The 16,463-nt window shown below is 34.0% G+C and overlaps 1 long non-coding RNA gene across 1 annotated transcript; it reads right to left on the reverse strand.

The window, feature by feature from the left end:
* Window positions 1-78: 78 nt before the first annotated feature.
* Window positions 79-15,991, reverse strand: LOC145269078 (uncharacterized). Its single transcript, XR_013864943.1, has 3 exons — window positions 15,742-15,991; window positions 6,144-6,257; window positions 79-608 (listed from the first exon to the last, which is right to left on the reverse strand). It is a non-coding gene; the product is annotated as an uncharacterized LOC145269078 (long non-coding RNA).
* Between the last annotated feature and the right edge of the window lie 472 nt (window positions 15,992-16,463).

Here is a 16,463-nt window from a genome sequence, read left to right on the forward strand (position 1 = left end):
TTTTAAAGGGTAAAAAACTTCCAAAACTATATATATATATATATATATATATATATATATATATATATATATATATATATATACAAAATGATGTATGCTTCTCTGTTTGACAGCTCACTATAAAACCAAAAGTATCCACATCAAATCAATATTTGATGCCGACTGATTGATTAATACTGAACATATATTACAGATCTAGTGAATATTTATGCATTTTATATTTTATTTTATTTCAACTTTATGTATATAGATTCTCACAATTCGGTTATATATAAATCATTTTCAGTATATTTTAGTCGTTAGTTCTAACAAATCCACCATTTTACAGCTCATTATTAAAGTCTCATATAAGTTTTTATTATTCTAATATTCACTGTATTTATTAAACTGCCACTGACTCCATTAGTTATATGCATTTGTGATAATTATTTCAACTATTGCCATATTTAATAAGCCTAAGAATAGAAGAAATACATACTTGGTTGTCAGGATTTTTAAAAATATATTTTCATAAAATTATGTTTTATAAAACAAAAACTTGGATCTGATTTCTCTTTTTTCCGACCTTTAACTTTGTGCGAGTTGCATTGTATTGATTGCTGGATATTCTGCAAAATGAAAGATAAACAAATTTCAGGAAATAATATCATTTCATACATGTTCTTTGCAAAATACTAAGATGTTTAGGTGTATACACGGTTACTTTTTAAATGGATTAATTAAAGATAGACGTTTGTATTGTGAGATAAAGACACAATTAACTAATCATGTACTAGCTTTTAAGAAGTCCCCAAATTCATTTTTCATTAAAGTTAAAATATAATCAGAACATTCATTGCAATGCTGAAAATGAATTATTTTTCATAGATATAAAACTAAATATGCACAAAAGCTTTTTTGCCGATTTTCATAATTTAACAATTTAGTTTTTTCTTAATTTACAAAATTTTATAGTTTATAAAAATAAATTATTCTTTCAGAGAAGCATCAATATTTTATTTATGATTTTTTTTTTAAACATTTTTGGACTAATGCTTATACATACTAAAAATAACATGTGGAAGTTAAAAATGTAATAAAAAAATAATATTATGTGGAAGTTAAAAATGTAACAAAAAATAACATTATGTGGAAGTTAAAAATGTAATTAAAAAAAATAACATTATGTGGAAGTTAAAAATGTAATTAAAAAAAATAACATTATGTGGAAGTTAAAAATGTAACAAAAAATAACATTATGTGGAAGTTAAAAATGTAACAAAAAATAATATTATGTGGAAGTTAAAAATGTAACAAAAAATAACATTATGTGGAAGTTAAAAATGTAATAAAAAAATAGCATTATGTGGAAGTTAAAAATGTAATAAAAATAACATTATGTGGAAGTTAAAAATGTAATAAAAAATAACATTATGTGGAAGTTAAAAATGTAACAAAAAATAACATTATGTGGAAGTTAAAAATGTAACAAAAAATAATATTATGTGGAAGTTAAAAATGTAACAAAAAATAACATTATGTGGAAGTTAAAAATGTAATAAAAAAATAGCATTATGTGGAAGTTAAAAATGTAATAAAAATAACATTATGTGGAAGTTAAAAATGTAATAAAAAATAACATTATGTGGAAGTTAAAAATGTAATAAAAAATAACATTATGTGGAAGTTAAAAATGTAATAAAAAATAACATTATGTGGAAGTTAAAAATGTAAAAAAAATAACATTATGTGGAAGTTAAAAATGTAACAAAAAATAACATTATGTGGAAGTTAAAAATGTAACAAAAAATAACATTATGTGGAAGTTAAAAATGTAACAAAAAATAACATTATGTGGAAGTTAAAAATGTAACAAAAAATAACATTATGTGGAAGTTAAAAATGTAATAAAAAAATAACATTATGTGGAAGTTAAAAATGTAACAAAAAATAACATTATGTGGAAGTTAAAAATATAACAAAAAATAACATTATGTGGAAGTTAAAAATATAACAAAAAATAACATTATGTGGAAGTTAAAAATGTAACAAAAAATAACATTATGTGGAAGGTCAAAATGTAATAAAAATATTATTATGTGGAAGGTCAAAATGTAATAAAAATATTATGTGGAAGGTCAAAATGTAATAAACCGTTATTATTGATGAGAAATATTTTTGAATACTTTAATAAAATATTAAAAAAACATACATTATTATATTTTTATAACTTGATTACTTTATCAAAATTAGTTTTATTTAAACTTGTATTCAAGTTGATTATCATTTAATATTTTATATTACTCTAGTTGAATAAAGTCAATTTTATGAAAGTATGTTTTCGTGTAATTGCCATAGAAAATGAATCATTTGTAATACTGATGACTCGTTTTCTTTAATTATAAATGTATAAATTTAATACTGCAAGTTTATGCAGTTATAAAACATAAAAGCATAAGGTTGTCCGTGTCATATATAATGGCTTGGCTTTCTGTAATAAATAGAGGATGTTTTGCTTCTATAAAAACAATTGTAATTAAAAACTTATACAATATTCTTGTAATGTGGACAAATATCAATCCATTATTGAATGGATTAAGGTAGCTAAGCATGTGTGCTAGTTATGCTTGATCAGGAAAATTGACTGTTTTGTCTCCATACATATCTTCATGGTCTGCAAGTAGTAAAGTGTGAAATAATGGAGTTTTGTCTTTAAACAAAGTCGTATTTACAACATTCATTAGTACCATTTACTAGAATGAAAAGGAAAAGGCTTGCAGCCATATTTCTCTGCCAAGTTGAACATGCTGAAACACTATTGTTATTCTTAGTGCTTCTACACAATATCAAGCACGGTAATATGCTGAACTTGGCAAAATTAAACTGTTTAGATGATCACTCTTGGCATTGTAATGAAAACATATAGAGCTAGCAGGTGAAAGTAAAATTTTTATTTATAAACTGATAATTGTGAAAGGCCTACTTAGCTTGGATCCTCTGATGAAAATAGAAACAATAAAACCAGATTCTCTATCTCTAAGTTAGGTGAAATTCAATTTAGTCAATAAACAGTTTAAAGATCCAAGCCATCAAGCAAGCTGAATAACAGAACCGTCTAATTAAAGTGATACACTATTGTTAGATGGCTTTTTAACATAAACCAAACTCTGAGTTCCCATAATGACTAATCATGCTCATGATTGTCATCAAGCAGCAAAAAGCAAAAGTTTGCTATGTTATTATTAGCTCATCCTTACTGTTGATGCATAAAATTTTCATACTGATTTCAGCACCAACAAAATAACAAAAAGCAAATGTTGATCACATATCATATACATGTTAGATAATAGCCGGGTAGAAGCATATGTCTATTACCTGTTTATCAATCTATCTATCTAGCAGACTAAACAGCAGAGATTGAATCATCGTTGAGTATGCAGGTGCAGAAAGGGTCAAAAAGTCATGTTGTGCCATGTATGAAAGTGCGTTGACAGTAAGTTGCATTGGAAGTATGTGAGCGGAATGTGACATGTAATGGTGTTCATGTATGCAAGTGGGGAGCTGACGTGATATGTCTAGTGTTCCGCTTGAGCAAGTTTAGTTGAGTTGGGTCCTAGAAGCTGAAGAAGCAGGATGGGCTAAAACGGGTCTTTCCTTGAGGGAGCTGACAGTTTCAAAATGGAGGCAGAGAACCCACAGGCCAATAGTCATCAATCCTCCATTTCTGCTGACATGATGCCTGGGAGTGAATAAAATATATATAAAAACATATATCGTCTTGGGTTCATTTCTTCAAGCATCTTCGTTAAAGCAGGTTCCGGCTTTCCCATGGACAGTTGGTGAATACTCTAGAAGTGACCAGTAGCAGACAGGTATGTCATCATATGTCCTCTACATTATGTGTATCATGTCTGACATGCACACACATTCATGACATAAGTCACATTTAGATAGACATTTAGGATACAAGGAGAACAGTCCGTTATATATCAAACATAACATATATGCACATAGACACATATATATGGCCTGTTAATTAAGAATACATACGATTTATTCTTTGACAACTCAACAGATACCGATTTGAAAACAAGACAACAGTGCTCCTAGGTCTTTGTTCTGTCTACCTTAAAGAGCCTGCCAAGGATCAATTAGGACCTATCATATCATAGTTTAGCGTGACAATGTATATTATTTTCTAGGGTGAGATTAGCGGTAAACATGATGCTGCAAATAAATAACTAATTGTTGTTAAGAAGTAAAGCCAAAAATTTCTTTACAAAAAGAAATTGTATAATAATGAAATATTTATTATTTAAAAAATATGAAGCTTAAAACACATTCATATGTTTTTCAAGTAAATATCATGATCGAGAAAATACAAAGTCATGGTAGATATTCCAATTTTCATTTTATGAAAAACACAAGAGATTTCATGATTATGGAATAAACATTGACGATTTAACGATTTTATATTATACAACATAGAATGCAGATTTACAGATTTTATGGCCTGTCGATGTGATGTTATAGTACACTGACTGTCCTCCTGTAGAAGTAAAACTATCTCAATATCTATATGTATATATATATATATATATATATATATATATATATATATATATATATATATATATATATATAAGCTAACAGTTAATAAAATATGTTAAAAAAACACTTTGAAATGAGTTAAAAACATATTTAATCTGAAAAGGAAACACTAGATAAATGGATAGTCCTTAATCCGCGGAGTTTCGAAGAAATACTCTCCTTCTCATCAGAGGGAAGGAATTAGCAAAATGCGGGATCGGATTTTGCATGCAGAAGTATTTGATGAAACAACAAGTAAGTCAAAGATCTTACGTGAAAACAAAATAAGTTACGCAGAGGGAATATGGTAAAGAAAAAGGTGATTACACATGAATGGATAGTCTGGTGGAAGATAAAAAATCCAGTGACGGTAAAATCCAAATGTAAAACTTCAAGAAAGTTAAAAGAATTTCCATTTGTACAAGTAAAATCCAAGGGAATTCCCGTAAATGGAAGAAGATGGTCCATAATACTCCAAAGGCAGAAATCCATGGAATAATTGACAAACATGTGTACAAGGAGAAAAATAATATTAATAAAAGAAAAATAAGATGTGCTTTTCACTCTACTTCCGAGACATAACTATAGATAAAAAAGATCTAGGAAGAAAAAGGAGAGAGAAAAAAAAAGTTACATACACATATATATATATATATATATATATATATATATATATATATATATATATACACTCAGGATATATATAGATGGCACCCAAGTCATATATATATATATATATATATATATATATTAACTCTCACCACTATATATAAGGTTTTTAATATAATAATCAATAGATAGGTCTCTGCATAAGTAATCTACACAATATGAATGAATTAAAATATCATATTTAAGCATATCTTATGACCAGGCAATATATATATTTATAGTTATACTGTACATAATATTTGTTGTTTAAATATTTATGTATTTTATTTAGGGTAGTTATTCCAATTTACATTTCATGAGAAATACTATTAATTTCGTAATTATAGAATAAACATTCATTGATTTTATATTAAAAAAACTGCAAATTTACAGATTTTATGGCCTTTGATGCAGCATTATAGTACACTGACTATCGTCCAGCAGACATAAAAACAATCTGAGTAGGGCCATTTACTGACAATTGTAGTTTCTGATTTTCTTTCTATAGAATGAACTATGGAGATTTCATGAAATTCAATACAGATTTCCGAGTTCAACAGAAAAATTCTTCAGTTCAAGATACACTTAAAGAAAGTTAAAGGTAAGATCTTCTAAATGTGAAAATACTCAAAATCAAAACATTTTCTAAAAATACAAATAAATATGAATCCCTATCTCAAATATTCAGAAATATAATACTTTTATTCTTTTAATTTATCTTGTCAAAACTTTCATGGTTCCGTCTTTTTATTTTCAAAAATATTATAGACTGTATTAATTTCTGAGCAGAACATTCATAAAGTTTGTGGTGTTCAAATTAATTGACCTTACAAAATTTACAATTAAAAAAAATAAAATTCACAAAATTACAATAATCATTAAAGAAATATTGAAAATTAAATATTTTTACAAATAGAAATACTTACCTGTTATTAATAGAATATTTGAATCTTAAGCCATATGTTTTCTTTAAAGGTCGCAAAGCTATGCTTGAAGATTTTGACAATAGATATTGGCAGTTCAGATTTTCTGGAAAAGGTCTGCAAAAGTAATCAAATAATTTTGCTTTAATACAATAAAAAGATGTGAATCATTCTAATTTCGCATTGTTATAAATGTAGTCTTAAAATTAAATTTATCCACAAAAATAAATCTTACATAAGTGATGTTGCAACTCATCAGAAAATTCCTAAAAGGTTGTGGTGTTCAAATTAACTGACTTTACAAAAATCTAAAAATTAAAAAAAATAAAATAAACACACAATTTAAATAATTAAATAATTAAAAAATATCCAACATTAAACTTTTTACAAATAAAAATGATTAATAGGTATTTAAAACTAGTTGAACATTAATCAAATTAAAAATGTATTCATAAAATGTCTAGTATGAAGATCTTATACAAATTAATAACACAATATTACTAAAAATATCCTATAAAATCAAATCATGACATTATGTAAGTGATCCCAAAGTGTTGATTTTTGGATATTAATTTTTCCAGATTTTTATACTCTCTGATGCAATTGAATTTTAGATGAATATTTACTAGTTACTCCATGTTCTATTCTTGGGGGAAATAAATGCACACATATCCAACATAATGGCCAAATACTTAGGGGATAACCTCTAGTTTTTAGTGGTATGACACGATAAATGGATAAGATTTATTGCTAGTAAGATACAGTTAAATGGGCTGGTAAACAGCAAAACAAAATAAAATAAATACAATAAGCCAAAGTTCAGCTAGAATTCGTCACTGCCAACTTTCTCTCTCAACTTCCAGCACGTGTTCTGTTAACCCCTCTGCCAACAGGCATTTTATTAGAAAACTGACCGCATTCGATTTGCATTCGTGTGTAGTGGAAGATGAGATCTTGTGAGATTCCACGAGACTCCACTTTATAAATTTATGGCTGCCATCTTTAATTTCTCTCTCTCTCAGATCCCATCCAAAGGTAATTTGCCTAACTGCACAATACACACACATGCAGGTGCTTTCTTAGATTATTACATCCAACTCTACACTCCCCCCTGGTCTCCAGACCACACATGTGGCATGGTGGACGTGGTCATTTGTAGCAAGCACTCCTATGAAGGGGCATTGGCTGGACTACTTCATCTTCATTGCAGCTCTCAGAAGAGGCGTCGGAACCATTGGCATCGGCATTAGGGCATACAGTCATACCATCAAGCTCGGCTTCTTCATCTTCATCGGAGCTCTCAGAAGGTGTGCTGGAACTATCAGCATCAGTATTGGGGTTCGCAGTTGTACCATCATGGGGAATAGTTCGGATCCACAGGTCATCGTTGGATGATTCACCATTACTGCTACTCATCAATTGGTTCGTATTTAGGACAGGCCAAATATCCTTAACATCGACTAGCATGGCTTGCTCACTGGTGATGCCAGTGATTCGCCCTCTTTGAAAGCTGTTGGTGCATCGATTATTGGGAAGCTTCACCCAGACAATGTCGCCTAACTCATACGGCCCTCGGGTTTCCTGACGATCAGTCCAACGGGCGTCAATGTCCTTGATGCGTAGTCAATAACAATTGATTGCATTGGTGGGTGTGCTTGTAGCAGTCATGCCATCCTTTGGTGCTGCATTGTTTTCTTGCCACAATTCTCTTCACGCTTTGATGGCACCGTTCTGCTATGCTGTTGCCACTCAGTATATATGCTCATCTGTGTCTGAGCTGGATCTCTTGTCTACAAAACGTCTGAACTTCCCACTGCAGAAGGTTGTGTCATTGTGAGGATCTCTTCAGGTGGCTCCCTTCATAAAATATGGACTCCAATTCACGGATGACACTGGAGGAATCCCGTCCTATTATTAACAAGCACCAGATCGCGCACCTTGTCGGTCCACAAGCGATCAGGGCGAGGAAGTACTGGCTGCTGTAGTGGGTTACCCAGTCGGCTCCAAGTGCTGACCTTTCCGCCATCTGGCCAGGGCTGGGGTCGATTGACTGGAATGTTTGGCATTCCTTGACTACCGCTTTTACTGCATTTTTGGACACCAACGGATTGGACAACTGCACAAAATAACATATGTCTCACTTTGGGGTTCCCACAGAGGTGGTGTATCTTCCTGATTTTATCAGCCATCTCAATAGAGGCAGCACATAATGGTACTGGCTCGGCTTTCTTCTTCATGGTGTCATACCATCTCTGTGGCACCCGACTGAGCCTATCAGCAAGATTGCAATTTGAATTGAACAGTACCGCATCCACAGACAGGTTGTACTCTGTTACCAGCTATTTTACAGTCTCCAACCTCCGTCTGATCAGCGTCTTGCTGGCTGCCTTAGTGCATACCGTGGTTTTGCCTGTCAGTGTGCCTGATATCCAGTGGTACACGCATAGTGAATCCGTGTGTATGCGTAATTTCCTGACTTTCCACTGAAGTGCCAGGTTGATATCTTTTATCACTGCATTAAGCTCTGCCAGGTTGATATGAGCAACGTCATTTGCCGGTTGCAACCAGCAGCCGTCCTCAATCACAGCCCCTTTCTTCTGCAACAGCACACCAATTGCCAGAGAGCACGCATCCACCCACATGTTCAGTTTGTCTCCTTGCACGCACCAGTCTCCTTTGGCGGGGTCATCCTGCTTTACCCTTGCGATCGTCTCCTTACCATGCAAACCAACAGATCGTCAGCTGTTTCATCATCTTAGCCTTTGATGACTGCGCTTGCCCTCCTTTTTATGATGCCTGTTGTCACACGAGTCCACCCACAGACTGGTAGGTGCCCCACAAGTTTTCCACACATGGAGAATACTGCTCGCCTCATGAAGACATCGAGCACTTCAAGAACTGCCGTTCTGCGCCTCTATTTCAAAGTTCCTCGCTCCTGTCGAACATTCAGGCTCAAGACATGGACGCCATTCTCCAAACGTTTTGGGTCCTTGCACGTCAAACCAAACTCAGCCAGTTTGGACCTTATGATAATGACACAATGTCTTCATTCACATATATGTCATCAAGGTACGCCAATGCCCCATCTTTTATTGTCTCTTCCTATGACAACACAGCGTTAATGATGGTCTTCATTATTTGGGGTGCCACGTTCAGCCCGAAGCCTAGTCATGTAAGGCAGTACCTCCTGCCAGCAAACACCACCATCTTAAATGGTCACATAGTTTCACTTATTCGGACCTGCAGGCATGATTTTCTTAGATCCAGCAGGGATACATTGGAACCTTGCTGACGCCACTCTTGTAGCTTACTGGCACAAACGTCAGCATCTGCTGTGTACGCATCAACATGCATGTTCAGTTCACGGTAGTCCATTACTGACCTCACCTTTGTTTTGTTGTGCTGAGCGACTGCCATCAGTGGAATCAGGCCTCTGAGAGGTCCAAGTTTCTCATAGGGGTAGGGAATTAACCAGCCATCCTTGATCCAATCATGAAGTTCCTCTTTATATGCAGGCCTTATTTGGTTGGGCACATAGTAATCTGTTACCTCATTTCGCAGTTTGGCTGGTTCTTGGTTTTACGACCACTTCTATGCGGCTGTCCAAGCCTTCTGCTGTTGGTCAAATTCGACAATAAAGTCTTGCTGATCAATCTTCAAAGCAGCGCACACTGGAATCTTCTTCTGAAACTGTATCGCCCCCGTCTGCGTTATGTGAGCACCACCTAGGGCTCTGATGGCATCATAGGTAAAAGCTCAGCAGTTTCTCGACTACTACCAGCACTTCGACATTAGCTGAATTTCCAGTTCTAGTGTGAATGTTCACAGTGCCCAACCCGCTACATGTCCACGTTGCTCCACTGAGAGTGGTTACTCTAGCAGTCTTTTTCTTCCAAGTGCGGCAGAGGTCCACGCTCATTATGGTGCGAGACCACTCCAAGTCAAGGAGTGCTGAGCACAGTGTCTCATTGATATAGACCTGAATGGTCAGAAGCGCCTTGTCTAATTTCTGTTTGGGGAAGAGGTCAATACTGGCACCTTGTCCCTGACCCCGTTTCCCAAACTATCCTGGGTTATATGACCAGTCTCATTACATCGATAGAAGCTAACAGCTGTCAGTCGCCACTGGCAGTTCCTCGCAATGTGGCCCTGGCCATTTCACCTATAACACACGACTTCACTATGCAGGCCAAGTACCTTGGACGGTCCATCATCACTTGATGTGGGCCATGCAGCAATGACAACCGGTTCTCTCATCTCATAAGTATTCTTCATCACAGTCCTGGCCTGGTCTACCAAGTCATTAAGGGACCATAAAGCTATGCTTAGCTAGCCTGCAGGAGTTGCTTTGCTCTGGTTGGGGGCCCAGCCAAAATTTTGCATGCCAAGACCCGCTCAGGCAGCCCACCAAACAACACCGTCAACTTTGTCAGCTTGGCCAAATAAACATTGACAGTTTCGCTGGGATATAAGATTCTTTCCTCAAATTGCTCGATAGCAAACACCTTGTATAATGCTGCCTTAATCCTTTCATAATCCTGTTTTTCCTCAGGACTAAGCTTGTTGCAATGACTGCCACAGATGAAGAATGCAGGGCATTACAAGATCTTATTCAAAATAGCTTTTGGCAATCATGCAATGACCTCCCATTAACAGCTACATACACCTTTCAACAATCCACAAGTATTATGCTAAGATACTAAGTTGAAAATATGATTGGTTCAACTCTTGCCTGATTGAAAGCCCCTTTGAGAATGGGGTGTATGGAAGTCACAGGTACTTTGGAATCAAACAAGTAATTGGAGCAGATTTTACTCTCCTCTTTTTGAAGAAGGAGAGAAGTTTCTCGTTCCAGTAAGAGGAGAATGTTTCAGTGTTAAATTTCCTCTAGACTTGTAGAACACACAGGGTGAGACCCACAGAAAAAGTATTGTAGATTTCTACTGGTATCCCATTCTCACATCCTGTTGTTTTTCAATAATGTAAGATATCTCTTCCTTCAATCAGTGTTGTGTTACAGTCATATGTATCAGCTTGATTCACACTCACATTCATCGCATGGACAAGTTGATAATGAAATTTGTCAAAGTTCTCTTTTGAACACTGCAATCATTCACCTCATTTTGTAATGATACTGCAGTCATGTGAAGGAATTCTTTCACTGATGCGAGCTTAGTTTCTTCTCAAAACGTTTGCTAGTACGTTTCTTGCAACGAAGATAGACTGAGAAACACAGCATTACAGATCACCTGTCACACATGCAATAAACACTTGCTCTGCAAAATAGGAAGTAACCATTACTCATAAAGTGTAAGAGTAAAAGACAGCCCATCCAATGTGCATGTACCAAGATATAATTTATCTGATTAGCAATGTAATTGTCATTTGAACACCAAGTGATAAAATAACAATGAGGGTGCTAGAAGTGAATGTTGATTGCCAAAAGGCAATTAGTAATTGCAAAGTGGGCTAGCCAATGTCACATCTTGTACCGAGAGAAAAATAGCTCAGTCATTTACATATGGCTGGCATATGCACATATGCATTCAATTACATGTATTTGTAGGCCACTGAAATGAATGCAGTGGTAAGCTGGCTGTTAAGGCTGTTTTAAGGTGCTGACAACTTTTGTATTTACTTTACGTACTTGTCTCTTAAACAGGTACAGAATTGAGATATCTACTGAAGTGGTAGAATGATGCCACCATTTTCCCAACAACATCGGCAATTGGATGTGATGTAAATGTTCCATTTCAGATCAGGAATAAAGGTCAGACCAAGAAGCTTGGAAAAGAAAGAAAAAAGAATTATGCTCAGGGTAAAACCTTGATTTTTTGGTGGGAGGGGGTTATGTAACTCTCATTTGAACACCAAGTGATAAGATAACAACGAGGGTGCTGGAAGTGAATGTTGATTACCACAAGACAATTAGTAATTGCAAAGTGGACTAGCCAGCATCACATCTTGTACTGAGAGAACATGACTGGGATTTTTGGTCTCCTAGTTCTGTATGAACATTGCAATCCCTGACTACTAAAAACAGGAGATCTGACGATGGTTTACGGTCGACAGTAGACTAAAGTTCATGATAAAAAAAGTGTCCTTTTCCTCTTAACTTTCATTGATTATTGGTGCATATACAGAAATGATGCTAGCATTTAAAACAGTGGCTCTAAAACTATCTTACCTAACCTATTTGACACCAGCACCAATAGCTACTGATGAATCGGTTATACAAGCAGTGGGTGTCATAGCAACAATTAGAAGTTTCAATGGAATAAATTTTTGCTTCAAAATATTCAGACTCAGAAACAGGATGAGCTGAAAGCTGCCAGATTTCAGACAGATGTTGCAAGAATTTAGAATGCAATCAGGTATGAGTAGTTGTGTCCAGAAAAAACAGTTATGTATGTAATGTAGTCATTTATATATGGGATCCTATTACTTCTCGTCTCTGCTGTAACATTGCCCACATGTCTCTAATGTGATCATCATTCTATGCACATGTTCTTCTTTTATAATCTTTTTTCTTCTTTCTTGCCATGATGTCATCTCACACATGGGTCAGACATTTGCACACAGCTGCTATATGCATATGTGCATTCTGTTATATGTATTGGTAGGCCACTGAAGTGACTGCATTGGTAGGTTGGCTGTTAAGGCTCCGTTTTAATGTGCTGACAAATTTTGTATTTTTTTTCCTTTTTTTACAAAGGAGTCACCACTTATCAAGGCCTCTTAAGGATAAAGGTTAACGAGTGCATGGTAGTCGATGAGACAATATTGTAGTAATCGTCAGTAGTTAAAATTTGGTAAATTGGATTACTTAAGGCGACAGCTTGTTTACGTTGCACTTGAAGATGACGATATTGTAGTCAGCTGAAAATGGAAGAGAGTTCCACAGGTATGCAGTTCTAAGAAAGAAGCTTTGTTTATGGAATCTATGTTTAAGTTTGGGTAAAGATGAAGAGTGGAGGTAATTATTGATTAACAATTAACAGGTAACTTGTAGATACTATTTCAACACAGATTGAAGCTCACAGGAGCACTTGCATTAAAAATAATGATAAAGCAGAGGCAGGCTTGCAACGTCTTTTCTGTGGAAAAGAGGTTGCAGGGAAAATAAAAAGCATCCTCCACTAGACTAGAAAGTCTATTTTGAATTCTGTCAAGACAAGATAAGGTACTTCTAGCAGCTCCTACCCAGATGTGGCAACAGTACTCGATCTTTGGACGTACTTGATTCTTATAAAGGTAGAGAATTGTATCATCAGCGAGATATCTATGGAAGTGATAAAATAATTCCACCATTTTTCCAGCAACGTTGGCAATGGATTTGATGTACGTATTCCATTTCAGATCAGGAATAAAGGTCAGACCCAGAAGATTGTTAATAAAAGAAAGGAAGAGAGAGTGGGCCTAGGGTAGAACCCTCAGGGGCTCTAGCATTAATACTGTGAGCTTCTGATTTCTGCACATCAATCACTTTTCTAATCAATTTATCAGAGAAAAACGATTTCATAATTGAGAAGAGATTTCAAGCTATACAATAGCTGAGGACCTTGTGGAGTAGACCTTTATGCTATCTGTTCTTGTTTTTTTAAGCAATACATTTACATTTAATCGTAATGTAAAAATCCTGATTAAATATAATTGAGAATGACTTTTTGTTTATCATTGTTGTTGCTTTTATTAAACTATGTATATACATTTAAATGTAAAGTGTATGTGTTTGTCAGGTTGACCAATGAGCCTGATGAAGAAGAAATGGAAATTGATGATAGCACAGAAATAGTAGAAAGCAACACTGGATGATATACACACAAATTCTCTGGTGGACATAAAAATGACCATAATTCATCCTGTGGTCACGTGGTGGGGATGTAGAAGTAAAAGAGTTATCGACTAATGTGTTGGAATAGTATCTACGAGTTTCCTGTAAACTGTACAGGAAGTACTAGTGAGTTATCTGCCGTTTAAGACTATACAAGAAAAGATGGAAGAAGCTATTTGGGGTTTGAGTGAATCTTAGCAGTGAACAACGTTTTCGATATTTACAGAACTTTAGTGTTTTTTTGTAAAATATATAAGAAATATTGACAAAATAAATTCATTGCTACCATATACGATGCTTTATTTTCATCAAAGAAATAAATTAATACATTTTTTTAGTACTTAAAATAGAACTTTAGTAAAGTTGTTTTTTGATTACATAAACTAACATATTTTAATAAAACAAAAAATGTTTATTTTATTCTGTGATTGTAAATAAATAAATGCAGAAAATTTAATTAAAATGTTTAGGGTTTTGATTTTTGATGAATTTTTAACTTATTCTTATACTTTGGTGATTGGTCATTTATTTTGCCCGTGACTACAAATAATCATTCCGGACCGACAGCCATGATTTTTGCAGGAGAACAAGTTTACAATAAAAGGAACATGGTAGCCGTGGCATTCTTTTTGAATTGCTGCTACGTTGACTTTCTAAAAACTTACTCATCCACACATGTGCCTGGGATTCAATTTATTCTGCATTTCCTGTTGAGTTTTTTTCTCCTCATTATTAGTAATGTCTCCCACCTTTTGTCCACAAAATTTTCATTCAAAAAATAAATATTGAAATTTTCCTAATAAACATATTTAATAACTTTTAGTTATGTGTTTAAAGGTTTTGGTACACTACAACAAAACACCGACCACTCTAATTTGTTTTTTAGGGGTATTCGAGGTCACTGACAACAAATCTGATAATCAAACCTGCCGCAAATTTACCGTTTGCATGGTATGAACCCCTAGACCTTGGGACTATTTTGTGCCATTTCATCGTCTTCAGTAGTGTTTTTGTTACATGATACATTCGCGTGCGAACGGGCGTAGTGAAGTGTCTTATCTCATCGCGTAGTAATCTTTTAAATAAAAAAGTTTTCAAAAATAAATGTGGTTCATTTTTTTTACTTACGTAGTTTTTGATGCTTTTTTAATTGATCAAAAAATAAAGTTTTCATGAGCGGTTTGCAAAAACATAAGCACGAAACATTTTTATGTTTTTCGTTCTTTTTTTTTTGGGGGGGGATATTCCATTAACAGGTGCTTCTGCAGTTTAACCGTTTTTAACCGAACGCATATAAGAAAAATACTACCGTGAAATGGCACAAAATAGTCCCAAGGTCTAGGAGTTCATACCATGCAAATGGTAAATTTGTGGCAGGTTTGATTATCAGATTCGTTGTCTGCGACCTCGAATATCCCTAAAAAAACAAATTAGAGTGATCGATGTTCTGTTGTAGCGTAAGGTAACATTTACCAAGGTTTTATTTTAACGGAATCCTACAAAAAAAAATCGGTAAAACTATACAAACACCGTGACAGCGAATTAACCCTAACCCTAACCCTAACCCCTAACCCTAACCCTAAACCTAACCCTAACCCTAACGCTGTCACGGTGTTTGTATAATAATACCAAAAAATCGTTTTATTTTTTTGTTTATTTGTTTATTTGTTTTTTTTTTTCGTTCATATTTGACACGCCCCTGTAGTAAAAAAAAGAAAAAGAATCATAATGTAATATAAAAAGAGCTTCAAAATCAATTATACTTACTTTTTGTTTGTTAATCAACTTTTAACAAAGAAACGATTATAAGATGAGTTAATTTAAACGAGACGAGTTTGACGGGTGGATGTCAACATTTTAAGATGGCGACCGGAAAAGCTAGTTCGCAGAAAATTAAAATATTTTTAAAGTTTTGTGTGATATCAATTGTTTTTATGTTTTTATTTGTTGCGTTGTGTTAAATTATTTAAGTTATTATGGGTTTGTATTACTGTACACATAGATTCGAAAAAGTTGTCAAAAACAAATATAGAACAAATAAATGTTATCAAAGGATAGATAAGTTACTTTTCTACCTAACTGGATATATTTTTTGTGTTTTTATTCAGTGTAACATGTTTATTCAGCTCGAAAAACATGCAATGTTTACCGATGTATTGGAAAATTCAAAATGGCGCCCGACTCTCTCTTTAACACGATAAGTTTGGAAAAACGTGTTATAAATAATAAACTAGACAAAATACTATTAAAAAAACACCGAATATATGTCAAGTTATGTCACGGTAACATATATTGAGCGAATTTCTAACAGTATTTTGTCTAGTTTATTATTTATAATACCTTTTCCCAAACGTACCCTCTCCGAGAGAGAGTCGGCTGCCATTTTGAATTTTCCAATACATCGGTAAACATTACATGTTTTTCGAGCTGAATAAACATGTTACACTGAATAAAAACACAAAAAATATATCCAGTTAGGTAGAAAAGTA

The sequence above is a fragment of the Euprymna scolopes genome, chromosome 45, assembly GCF_053919585.1.
Source record: "Euprymna scolopes isolate OS-2025 chromosome 45, ASM5391958v1, whole genome shotgun sequence".
Classification (NCBI taxonomy): Eukaryota; Metazoa; Mollusca; class Cephalopoda; order Sepiida; family Sepiolidae; genus Euprymna; species Euprymna scolopes.